Source organism: Cervus canadensis, chromosome 2, assembly GCF_019320065.1.
Source record: "Cervus canadensis isolate Bull #8, Minnesota chromosome 2, ASM1932006v1, whole genome shotgun sequence".
Lineage (NCBI taxonomy): Eukaryota > Metazoa > Chordata > Mammalia > Artiodactyla > Cervidae > Cervus > Cervus canadensis.
In genome coordinates, this window is record NC_057387.1 from 21,498,497 (window position 1) to 21,511,485 (window position 12,989).

General features: G+C 44.8%; 1 non-coding gene across 1 annotated transcript; it reads left to right on the forward strand.

The window, feature by feature from the left end:
* Positions 1–12,334: 12,334 nt before the first annotated feature.
* On the forward strand, positions 12,335–12,498 carry LOC122437558. The gene has a single exon (XR_006268366.1). It is a non-coding gene; the product is annotated as a U1 spliceosomal RNA (small nuclear RNA).
* Positions 12,499–12,989: the final 491 nt, after the last annotated feature.

The window sequence follows — 12,989 nt, forward strand, 5'->3', positions numbered from 1 at the left end:
CCTGGAATGCTTTCTTGACCCTGTCATTCTTACATTCTTCCCAATTCACACCAGCTGTACGTGTCCACACTCTGTATCTGGCTGTGTGTCATTCACTGGACAATACTTTATGTTGCCAAATTAAAAATACAGAAAATATTTTGTGTATTTTTTAATGAAAATGGCTATGGCCGAGTGAGGAACTGAAGAGACATCTTCATGATGCAGATTTAGGAAGACATTCATGCATGCATGTGCACTCAGTAGTGTCTGACTCTTTATGACCCCATGGACTGTAGCCCACCAGGCTCCACTGTCCATGAAGATTCCAGGCAAGAATACTGAAATGGGTTGCCATTTCCTTCTCCAGTGAATGTCCCCGACTCAGGGATCAAATCTGCATCTCTTGCGTTTCCTGAATTGTCAGTCCGGATCTTTACAAGCGGAGCCACCAGGGAAGACATTAGGTTACCTTTACAGAAGGACAAGATGAATGGAATGTCATGGAATCTTACAGGAGTACTGTCTGATACAGAGGAAACCTTTGTTTACCTTCTTTCTCTTTGCCATAGGCCAGTCATCAGATATGGAGTAGGAAATGGCAACCCACTACAGTATTCTTGCCAGGATAAGCCAATGGGCAGAAGAAACTGGTGCACTATACTCCATTTGATCGCAAGAATCGGACACGACTGAGTGACTGAACCAGTCATCAGATATGTGCCAGAATTCTATTTCGAGGTCTCCTTAGGGATGTTCTCACAGAAATCCCTAACCGTCTTTCATCTAACTCTTTGCCTTTCACATTTGTGTCTTCTCTTCCACCTAGGACGTGTGATGTCCTAATTCGAAGTCAGGCACGAGAGCTGACCCAGCTACGGCAGACACTACAGGATGGGAAAGATGACTCTGTCCTGCTCAAGCAGCACCTCAAGGACCTCCTCACCCACAATGACCTGGACAACCACCAGGGGCAGGGCTTCCGAGAGAGCCTGTCTGAGGGATACCGCCTGGCAGAGCGCCTTGCCTGCAAGCTCAGCCCAGGTGAGGGGGCCACAGACCCTGAGAGCACTGATCCTCTCCTAGGTCCCCAGGTGATAAGATGAACACTTCCACTGGGAATGTTTATCAGCTTTCCTGTTTCATATCCTATTTGGGGCTATGTAGGAGCAGGATTGTCTTAGGAAAAGGACAGAGGAGAAATGCACAGGGTGGAAGTCAGCGTATCCCAACGGTCTGCTTCCTCCCTGATGGACCATGGCCACTGGTGAAGGAGGCAACATCCAGCCAGTATTGAAGCGCAGAAAGGAGAAGGTGACAGGCAGCTTGTTAGAGTGAATAGAGCCCTAGATGAAGCTTGGAAGTTCCCAGGTTCCATGCTGAGTGCTGTGTTTATAACTGTGTGAGAATGATTGCTTTTCCTTATGTTAGTAACTGTTCTCATCTGTAAAATGGATGAAATAATCTGTTGATGGTAGCTATAGTGATGAAATTTGGGAATATTTACAAATACACTGCAGAAAAGAGACAGCCCTTCACTTTGTCGTGTTGGATAAGGTACTTGATAGAGTTGGACTTGGTGTTGGGAAAATGGTTTAAACTGGAGCACTCACTTTCCATAGGGAGTTTCCCAGATAATAAACAAAAGCGACCTTGAAGAGCCAGGATGTTCCCAGGTGGAGGAATGTGGGATGTGGTTGTTCTCCTTAGAGCAAGGACAGCATCTTGTGAGACCTGAGAAGGTTTATAGAGGCTGTGTCATTGGCAGAATTTGTGGCAGGATGGATGATACATTTGTAGAAGTGGAGATGGGAGGTGGACAATGTGAGGTGATATAAGGAAGAAAAGGCAATTTAAATGTTTGCCCAGTTTCAAGCAGAAGGTGTCCTGAGGATGATCTACCAGTTTAGAAACAGACTGCCTGTTGGGTCAGAAATCCATGCTTGGGCAGCTGTTTAAAGACAATGCATTAAAACTCCTGTACAGTACTGCCTCACACATAGATGTTTATGGTTCTGTGACCAGGAGTCCCTGTGTTTGCAGTGGGTGAAGTGACAAAAAGCTGACTGGGTATTTCCGATTTTGTTTGCAGAAACTGATGAAGATGAAGATGAAGTCGATGAACAAGCACAAGAAACAGCAACCCCCAGGTGATGATTATCTATCAGTTCAGTTCAGTCCCTCAGTCGTGTCCGACTCTTTGTGACCCCATGGACTGCAGCCCACCAGGCCTCCCTGTCCATCACCAACTCCCAGAGTCTCAACTCAGGCTCATTGACTTGATGATGCCATCCAACCATCTCATCCTCTGTCGTCCCCTTCTCCTCCCACCTTCAATCTTTCCCAGCATCAGGGTGTTTCCAAATGAGTTAGATCTTAACATCAGGTGGCCAAAGTATTGGAGTTTCAGCTTCAACAGCAGTCCTTCCAGTGAATATTCAGGACTGATTTCCTTTATGATGGACTAGTTGGATCTCCTTGCAGTCCAAGAGACTCTCAAGAGTCCTCTCCAACACCACAGTTCAAAAGCATCAATTCTTCGGTGCTCAGCTCTCTTTATAGTCCAACTCTCACATCCGTACATGACTACTGGAACAACCATAGCCTTGACTACATGGATCTTTGTTGGCAAAAGAATGTCTCTGCTTCTCAATATGCTGTCTAGTTTGGTCATAACTTTTCTTCCAAGGAGTAAGTGTCTTTTAATTGCATGGCTGCAGTCACCATCTGCAGTGATTTTGGACCCCCCAAAAATAAGTCTGACACTGTTTCTTCTGTCTTCCGATCTATTTGCCATGAAGTGATGGGACCAGGTGCCATGGTCTTAGTTTTCTGAATGTTGAGCTTTAGCCAACTTTTTCACTCTCCTCTTTGACTTTCATCAAGAAGCTCTTCAGTTCTTCTTCGCTTTCTGCCATAAGGGTGGTATCCTCTGCATATATGAGGTTACTGATGTTCCTCCTGGCAATCTTGACTCCAGCTTGTGCTTCATGCAGCCCAGCATTTCTCACAATGTACTCTGCATGTAAGTTAAATAAGGAGGGTGACAACATACAGCCTTGACGTACACCTTTTCCTGTTTGGAACCAGTCCGTTATTCCATGTCCAGTTCTATCTGTTGCTTCCTGACCTGCATACAGATTTCTCCAGAGGCAGGTCAGGTGGTCTGGTATTCCCATCTCTTTCAAAATTTTCCACAGTTTGTGGTGATGCACACAGTCAAACGGAGAAGGCAATGGCACCGCACTCCAGTACTCTTGCCTGGAAAATCCCATGGATGGAGGAGCTGGTAGGCTGCAGTCCATGGGGTCTCTAAGAGTCAGACACGACTGAGTGACTTCACTTTCAATTTTCTCTTTCATGCATTGGAGAAGGAAATGGCAACCCACTCCAGTGTTCTTGCCTGGAGAATCCTAGGGACGGGGGAGCCTGGTGGGCTGACATCTATGGGGTCGCACAGAGTCGGACACAACTAAAGTGACTTAGCTTAGCTTAGCTTACACAGTCAAAGGCTTTGGCATAGTCAATAAAGCATGACAGTTGTTTTTTCTGGAACTCTCTTGCTTTCCCATTGATCCAACGGATGTTGACAATTTGATCTCTGGTTCCTCTGCCTTTTCTAAAACCAGCTTGAACATCTGGAAGTTCATGGTTCAGGTATTGTTGAAGCCTGGCTAGGAGGATTTTAAGCATTACTTTACTAGCATGTGAGATGAGTGCAATTGTGCAGTAGTTTGAACATTCTTTGGCATTGCCTTTCTTTGGGACTGGAATGAAATCTGACATTTCCTAGTCCTGTGGCCACTGCTGAGTTTCCCAAATTTGCTGGCATTTTGAGTGCAGCACTTTCACAGCATCATCTTTTCGGATTTGAAATAGCTCAGCTGGAATTCCATCACGTCCACTAGCTTTGTTCATAGTGATTCTGCCTAGGGCCTACTTGACTTCACATTCCAGGATGTCTGGCTCTAGGTGAGTGATCACACCGTCGTGGTTATCTGGATCATGAAAATCTTTTTTGTATAGTTCTTCTGTGCATTATTGCCACCTCTTCTTCATATCTTCTGCTCTGTGAGGCCCATACAATTCTATTGAGCGCATCTTTGCATGAAATGTTCCCATGGTATCTCTGATATTCTTGAAGAGATCTCTAGTCTTTCCCATTCTATTTTTTCCTCTATTTCTTTGCACTGATCACTGAGGAAGGCTTTCTTATCTCTCCTTGCTCTTCTTTGGAACTCTGCATTCAAAAGGGAATATCTTTCCTTTTCTCCTTTGTTTTTCACTTCTCTTCTTTCCCCAGCTATCTCTACTGCCTCCTCAGACAGCCATTTTGCTTTTTTGCATTTGTTTTTCTTGGGGATGGTCTTGATCTCTGTCTCCTGTACAATGTCATGAACCTCCATCCATAGTTCATCAGGCACTCTATCAGATCTAGTGCCTTAAACCTGCTTCTCACCTCCACTGTTTAATCATAAGGGATTTGATTTAGGTCATACCTGAATGTCTAGTGGTTTTCCCTACTTGCTTCAATTTAAATCTGAATTTGGCATTAAGTAGTTCATGATCTGAGCCACAGTCAGCGCCTACTCTTTTTGCTGAGTGTATAGAACTTCTCCACCTTTGGCTGCAAAGAATGTAATCAATCTGATTTTGGTGCTGACCATCTGGTGATGTCCATGTGTAGAGTTTTCTCTTGTGTCGTTGGAAGAGGGTGTTTGCTATGACCAGTGCATTCTCTTGGCAAAACTCTATTAGCCTTTGCCCTGCTTCATTCTGTAATCCAAGGCCAAATTTGCCTGTTACTTTAGGTGTTTCTTGACTTCCTACTTTTGCATTCCGGTCCCCTATAATGAAAAGAACATCTTTTATGGGTGTTGGTTCTCGAAGGTCTTGTAGATCTTCATAGAACTGTTCAACTGCATCTTCTTCAGCATTACTGGCCAAGGCAGAGATTTGGACTCCTGGGATATTGAATGGTTTGCCTTGGAAATGAACAGAGCTCATTCTGTCCTTTTTGAGATTGCATCCAAGTACTGCATTTTGGGCTCTTCTATTTACTATGATGGCTACTCCATTTCTTGTAAGGGCTTCTTGCCCACAGTAGTAGATATAATAGTCATCTGAGTCAAATTCACCCATTCCAGTCCATTTGAGGTCGCTGATTCCTAAAATGTCAACGTTCACCCTTGCCATCTCCTGTTTGACCACTCCCAATTTGCCTTGAAACACGGACCTAACATTCCAGGTTCCTATGCAGTATTGCTCGTTACAGCATCAGACTTTGCTTCCATCACCAGTCACATCCACAACTGGCTGTTGTCTTTGCTTTGGCTCCATCTCTTCATTCTTTCAGGAGTTATTTCCCCACTGATCTCCAGGAGCATATTGGGCACCTACCGACATGGGAAGTTCATCTTTCAGTGTCCTATCTTTTTGTCTTTTCATACTGTTCATGGGATTCTCAAGGCAAGAATACTGAAGTGATTTTCCATTCCCTTCTCAGTGGGCCACGTTTTGTCAGAACTCTCCACCATGACCCTTCACGGCGTGGCTCATAATTTCATTGAGTTAGTCAAGGCTGTGCCCCATGTGATTAGAGTGGTTAGTTTTCTGTGATTGTGGTTTTCCGTTTGTCTGTCAGGAGCTGGTAATGTGTAGGGTAAACATGGACAGGGTCACAAAAGAACAATAAGTGAACTCAAGAGAGTCACATGCCAGATGTCAGTATAAGCACAACTTCACATGGCATTAATTTACTTCACTCAATGCACATGGAAGTGTCCCTGTAACTTGGTTGTCTGCTGTCTCTGTGCTACTTGTATGTATGACCCAAAGTGAGTGCACCACCCTTAGGATTTCCTGTATAGACAGAGAGCATCTGTTCTCTTCTATAGGAAGTCCAAGTGAGATAAATATCGATTTCTACACAGTTGTTTTCGATCCTTGGAAGGAAGGTAACTAGCAACGGAATTAGTAGAGAAGCACCTAGCAAAATTAAACACCAGGACAACTGTCCAAAAAAGAAATTTAGTTGTCTGTGATACTAGTAAGTGAAAGCGGCCTTAGAGGCCTTTCAATTCCTAAAGAGAAGGTAGAATATCTCAGAGAGTCTATAAAGCTTTAATATCTGTACTCACCTCACTGTGCATGCTCAGTTGCTCTGTTGTCTCTGAATCTTTGTGACCCGCACAGACTGGATGGAGCATGCCAGGCTCCTCAGTCCCATGCTTTTCCCATCAAGAATACTAGAGAGGGTTGCCATTTCCTTCTCCAAGGGATCTTCCTGGCCAGGGTTCGAAGCTGCATCTCTGCATTGGCAGGAGCCACTCAGCCTCCTGAGCCACCGGGGAAGCCCTTATTCACTTGACTACTTCATCTTAAATTCAACATGGCTTAGGACCTGTGGGGAAGCACTTGGTGTGGAAGTTCATCTGTGCTTCCTATTCGTGAAAGTACCATCCTGGGATGGTTGAGGCTCCTTCCTCCTCAGAGCTTTGTGGCTGGTCTATTGGGTACCTGCTTGACCCCCTCTCCCATCCCCAGACAGACACACTCCACTTCATATAAGAGAGGACAGTTCCTTCTGTCTTGAAGGGGCCTGCTCTTGTACTCTCTGTGACCACTCCCCATGCCTCCTGTCAAAACCAGCCAGCATGGCTTGGGGTGAGATCGTCTTCATTTAACTTTCTGTCACTCCTTTCCCATCTGGCACAGCATGGAGCTGCAGGAGGTTGAAAAGAAGGAAGTGCATGAAGAATCCAAGGATGAATGTGTTTTGATGCCTTCAATTCTCCAAGGAAGTTCTTATCAGCACCAGCCTTACAGTGATGACAAATTTAACTTTAATGAACTGGAAGTAGACGTTGATCCGGATGGACCATGTGGTTACTCTCATGCTAAAGAAGATGAAATTCCAACCAATATCTCAGGTAGCCCCCATATTATTTGTCCCCACAAGCTGTATAGACCAAGGAAGGTCATCTCTTAGAACAGGCTGTATAGACACATCTTAGTCGAAACCAGGGAAAAGGGTCTATTATGGAACAGAGACATCAGGTGGGTCAGGGAGCTTTCATTCTTTTCTTGGCTCTGGGCTTGCCTCTGTCACCCTGACCCCAGTGTCAGGCATTTGACCCAAATCAGTTTTGACAACTCTCACCCACCTCAGCTGGAAATCCACAGGAGGTATCTGTCAGAACTAGTTTGGAGCCAGTGTATTGTTACCTGCAGTGATCTAATTTTTGTAAATGTTCCTGGCCTCTCCAGAAATGATGATGGTGTTGCCTCTTTATAAGGAGAGGTGATTTCCAGGTTTGGTTTTATTCCTCTCAGCCCCAGTCTCCCCTTTCTCGATGTTGGCAGGTCTTAGCTAAGATGTTATCTGACACCAAGACAGACACAACTGTACCATTGCCTCGCTTGGATGTTTCCATGCAGCAAGGCTGGGCTCTGGCAGTTCCTCCAGCTTCCAATGGCCATGGCTTCTGTGTAGCACCAAAGATTGTTTTTGATTTGAGGGTTAGTACAATTCACTGGGCTATCCTGGTGTCTCAGATGGTTAAGATCTGTCCTCAATGCAGGGAGCCAGGTTCAATCCCTGCGTCATGCAGATCTTCTGGAGAAGAGAATGGCACCCACTCTAGTATTCTTGTGTGGAGAATTCCATGGCCAGAGGAGCCTGGTGGGCTGTAGTCCACGTGGTCACAAAGAGACGGATATTACTGAGTGGCTAAGGCTTTCACAATTCACCCATCACTCTAGCCCCAAGTATAAATTCCTCTAAACCATCAACAACCACATAATCTGATGGGACTAAGCAGTACTACAGAAATAATTCTAGAAAATAACTCAGCTCATGTTCCAGCATCTCTGTGGAAAATACATTTTTAACTGCTTATACAGACTCAGAACAAAGGATGTTGGGAGAGATACCAGCTCAAGCAGCAAATTTCCTCAATGGCTCTGGAAGCAGTCCAGTCTAATTCTCATAAGACTTAAGTGTCCTAGAATAACCTTGCTAAAGAATTATGTTCTTACAATGAGAATATTAAAGTCCTTGTTGTATATGTGATTACTGAGTAGATATGTGTGAGGTCTGATTTTCTTATTATGACCTGCTGTCTCTGAATTTCTTACTAGACAATGAAAATTCTCACAAGCAAGTGAGTGGACAAGAGCTCACATTTCCCAGGTAATTTGAAGATCTGTGGGCTGTGAATGTCAGTGGTGACAGCAAGAGACTTCAGATCCAGAGAAAAATAGAAAGTAGCCTATGTAACTCTTTCATCTATTCATTCAACAGCAATTATCTCTTTAACAACGTTGTCTATTTATGTTTCACATGTTTTTGCATTTCAATTTTTTAATCCTTCAAGTTTAGTAATGTACAGTGAGTTGATGCAGGTGAAATAACCAAACCTAGGAGTTCCTGTGTTCATGTGCTTTCTCCTGAGTGTTAATGTAGGGTGAGATCCTATGGTCTTACACTGGTTTGGCATCAGCATGTTGGCAAATGTTGGATTTCAAGGGAAGAAAACAGAATGATATTCGTATTACAACAAAATATTGAAAAAATAGTTCTTGAAGGCAGACTATCTAGTCTATAACTCCTTTTTCTCCAACTCTGAAATACTAATTTGGAAGGTATATTTGTGCAAATAAAAAATTTTAAATTGAATGGAATAGAGTCCAAACTCAAACAAATTTTTAACTTCTTAACAGCTGTGTTGACTTGGACACAGATATCCAGATTAACACAATGTGTGCAGAAAAGTTTGCACCGAGGTCCCAGTCCTCTGTGTGTGCTGGGAGTCATGACATTAGCATGCAGGGAACGTTCCGACTCCTCCTTCAGCCACCGGTTGTGTGGCCAGTGCCCGGAGAACGTGCTGTCTCTTTCCCACCCCAGGGCAGCCACACTCCACTCCACCTCAGGAGGAGTTACGTCCCTCCTTAAGGGGGTGCCCTTTTGCTTTTTGTGACCACTTTCAATGCCTGTCCTCAAAACCAGCCAGATAGCTTGGAGTCGATTCCTCTTAAGCTTGTGTCCTCCCTTTTCCCTCTGACACAGTGTGAACATGCAGGATGTGGAAAAGAAGGTGGTGTTCCCGGAATCCCACGATGAATGTGTTTCAGTAGCTTCCACTCCCCAGGAAGGTTCTGCCTGCAACCAGCCTTACAGTGATGGGAAATTTGCATTTGATGAAGAGAATGTGGAGTCTGCCGTGGATGGAGCCTGTGGTTGCTCTCATGCTGAAGAGGATGAAATTCCAACTGGTCTCACAGGTAGTCTTCACTATATCTGTTAGTCTACTCCTGGAGAATTAATCCCCTTTAATAGACCCTATGCTTACGTCCTTATGCCTGGTTTGAACCAGACTCTATAATTCCATTTAAAATAAGACATTCTATGAATGAACTTTTCTAAGTTCCCTGTCATGGGTGTCCCTGTGGTAAACCACTCTACCCAAGGTGGTCCAGCCAGACTCACGTGTACCTCAGCAGCTGTGGCACAGGAGGTACCGTTCAGGATTCCTAATTTTGAGTGAACCTCTTATCTCACATGAAATGCTTTAATTTTCATTTCTGGGTAATGTCCCTGAGTTCCTACACCTGTCCAGGGCTTTTGGCAGGCTTGTTTATACCTTTGGAGATATCACTACTTTGATTCACTTCTATCAACCCATAGGCTCTCTTTTCCTTTGACTTATCTTGTTCGAAGTCTTCTGAAACCAGAAGGTAAGCCACACTGTCATCTTTTGGTATGTTTCTCTGAGCTAAGGCAGGGCTCTGGAACTTCCCAACCTGATGAATGGCCACTGATTGCAGCTTTGAGATTCATTTGACTTGATGGTGTATGGATTCCACTTCCATTTAATCTCAGTGTGTAATCACTTATCCCATTAATAAACAACATTTCAGATGAAAAAAGCCTGAGTATTATAGCAGGCTGAGGATGTAGCAAAGTTGTTCCCCAGGAACTGTGGGGAAAAGGATTTATTTAGCTGTTTGCACAGACTCACGACCAGGATACTCTGCCAATGACATATGATATCAAGGAAATTTGCCCAATGGCTCAAGAAGGAAACGCAGTGCCTTCTTATGAGGCTCTTTCTAGGGCCTCCTGGATGATTTCTGTCTCAACAGCCTGTTACCACATTGTGAAGTTAGGCACAGGATTGAGCGTTTTTGAAAGGCATTTGCCTGATATTACTCTCCTGTTAATTTATTTGCAGAAAAGCAGAATGATCATGATGACCTGAAAGGACCAGAGGTGGTTGCCCCGAGGTAATTTTGAATATCTGTGGGCTCTTTGTACAGTGATGACATCTACAGACCCCGATCCAGGGAAAACCGGAAAGTGCTGAATATATTGTGTCGGCAGTTTTGCCCACCACTATTATCCTTTTTCATACTGTTCTCTGCTTTCACTGTGGTACTTCTATTATTTCCCATTTCGTATTTACTTGTCAAGTATAAAACCCAAATCAGTTGACCCGGGTGAACTAAGTCAGACTGGTGCTTTTGTACTCAACCTTTATGTCAGGTGTGGTTTACAGAGTGAGATGCGTATCTGCTTTCTGTTTGTGTTAGCATGCTGGTGTGTGTGTCATAGTAATGTCAAGGCAGTGTAGATGGAAGTGTGAAAGCCAGTGTTCTGTGTCCCTGTATGTGAGGCATGACTGCACCATCAGAGAGAATTCAGTCTGTTCATCAGCCTGTTCTTTGGCCAGAGCGCTGAGCCCCTACTGATCTTTCCCTCCTCTGCCCCTGTGAAACCACGCTGTGTCTCACACACAAAACAGACTTTTCTCTCTCTAATGGATGAGACCCTTGGCGTGCTTCGCCACTCAAACATTCCACCAGAACCAGATAGAACTGTACAGTTTCTGATCAGTCTTGGCTTAGTCTTTTGCTCTCCCTCTCCCACCAGGTTCAGCAGACAGATGCCACAGATGGGAGAAGATGGTGTCCCACAGAACTCTCTGGATGACTATTATCTGACTCACTCGGTTCTTCCTAGCCTGTCAGACTCCTTCTGGCCTTATAGGAGCACAGCCGTCTTCTCACTTGAGGACCTGGATGTCTCTTATGCTCGGGATGTAACCAGTGAGTATTTTCTTCTGATAGAACTCCACCTGGATGCCCAGGTAGACTCTGTGTGCTTCGTACTCCTCGCCTCTGGGGTGCTGAGATTTCTCCTCCCTGTTGCAAGTTCTGTAGACAGTGATTTGAATCAGACTCTGTGGTAGAGTTTTAAGTACAGACGTCAGGTGGGCCTGGGAGCTCTGCTGTCTTCTTTATTGAGGTGAAGCCTACGGGTCAGGCCCCAAGTTAGATCACGGACCCAAGGCTGGTGTGACACACTCACTCACTTGTATCTGTGCAGGTGTCTGGAGATGACTGTATTTTTTCCTGACCCCTTTGCGATGTCTCTTCTTACCCACAAGCCTCCCATTTTCACACCCAAAGTGCCCCTTGAATTTCCGCGCCTTCCCACAGGCGCTCACAGCCTTCATTATTTATTCTCCCCTGGTGTCACTGCTGGCACCCCCAGTGTCTGCTTCTCTAAATTGCTTGTCTTAGCAAACCAATCATCTGGGCCCCAGGATGCAGAGAGCTCTCCCATCACCTTGCGTGTGTGTTTCATGAAGCAAGGCAGAGCCCTGGCATTTTCCCACCCCATGAATCACTGAAGGGTCCGTGTAACAACTAGGATTCATGTGACTCGAGGTTTTGTTCATTCCACTCATCATTCTGCTAAAGCATTCAGCGTATGGTAAGAAAAGCCTGAGTATCACAGTATTCTGTAAGAATGCTGTGGGCTATTCCCCAGACTCTGTGGGGAAGATGAATCTTTAACTTTTACTGAGACTTGGAAGAGAATACTGTGTTGAGGATCTACCAGGGAAGGGAGATCTTGCCTGATGGTTCAGGAAAGTAAACCAAGGAGAGTCTGAGAGATCCAAATTGAGGCATCTGGAATATCCTTCTTAAATAGCCTATCATCTCATTGCTGATATAAATGTCCCTATGGTAGTATTAGACAGTGGATTATTAATTTACACAATGAGATCTGCTAAATGTTTCTCAACTTGCGAATGGGGTTGGTTTATGTAAATCTTGCAGCGAAGTGGTCCTGTTCCTAGCAAGCCACTTCCCTCCTTATGGAAATTTTCATGAGATTTTGTTGGATATTTTTTTTAGAAGAGTTATTTGGAGGGACTGAGGGGGTGTGGGAAAGGAGAGGGTGCGGAAGATAGTGGAAGAACTGCGGGGAAACGGCAAAGTCAGCGTGTGTGTACAGTGAACGTGTCTAAGGCTGTGCGGGGGGCAGGGGGAAGGTCAACTCATACTTACCTGGCAGAGGAGACACCATGATCAAGAAGGTGGTTCTCCCAGGGCGAGGCTCACCCATTGCACTCCGGGTGTGTTGACCTCTGCGATTTCCTCAAATAGGGGAAACTCGGCTGTGTAATTTATGGTAGTGGGGGACTGCGTGCGCGCTTTCCCCTGATAACTAAGTAATAACTGCAGGGTTAATCCATGTTTCCTTGGCAGTGATTTAGTTATTCAGTTGTATCTGACTCTTGGGTTCCCACGGAGTGTAGTTTGCCAGGCTTCTCTGTGAGATTTTTTTCAAGGCAAAAATACTGGAGTGGGTCGCTATTTTTTTTCCCCAGGGAATCTTCTTAACCTGGAAATCACACTCGGGTCTCCTCGCATCAGGTGACCCAAGGACTGCAGGTTCAGTCCTTCAATACTGGTTCTTCCAATGAACACCGTGAACTGATCTTCTTTAGGATGAACTCCTTGGATCTCCTTGCAGTCCAAGGGACTCTCAAGAGTCTTCTCCAACACCACATTTCAAAAGCATCAATTCTTCAGCGCTCAGCTTTCTTTATAGTCCACCTCTCACATCCATACATGACCACTGGAAAAACCATAGCCTTGACTAGACGGACCTTTGCTGGCAAAGTAATGTCTCTGCTGTTTAATATGCTATC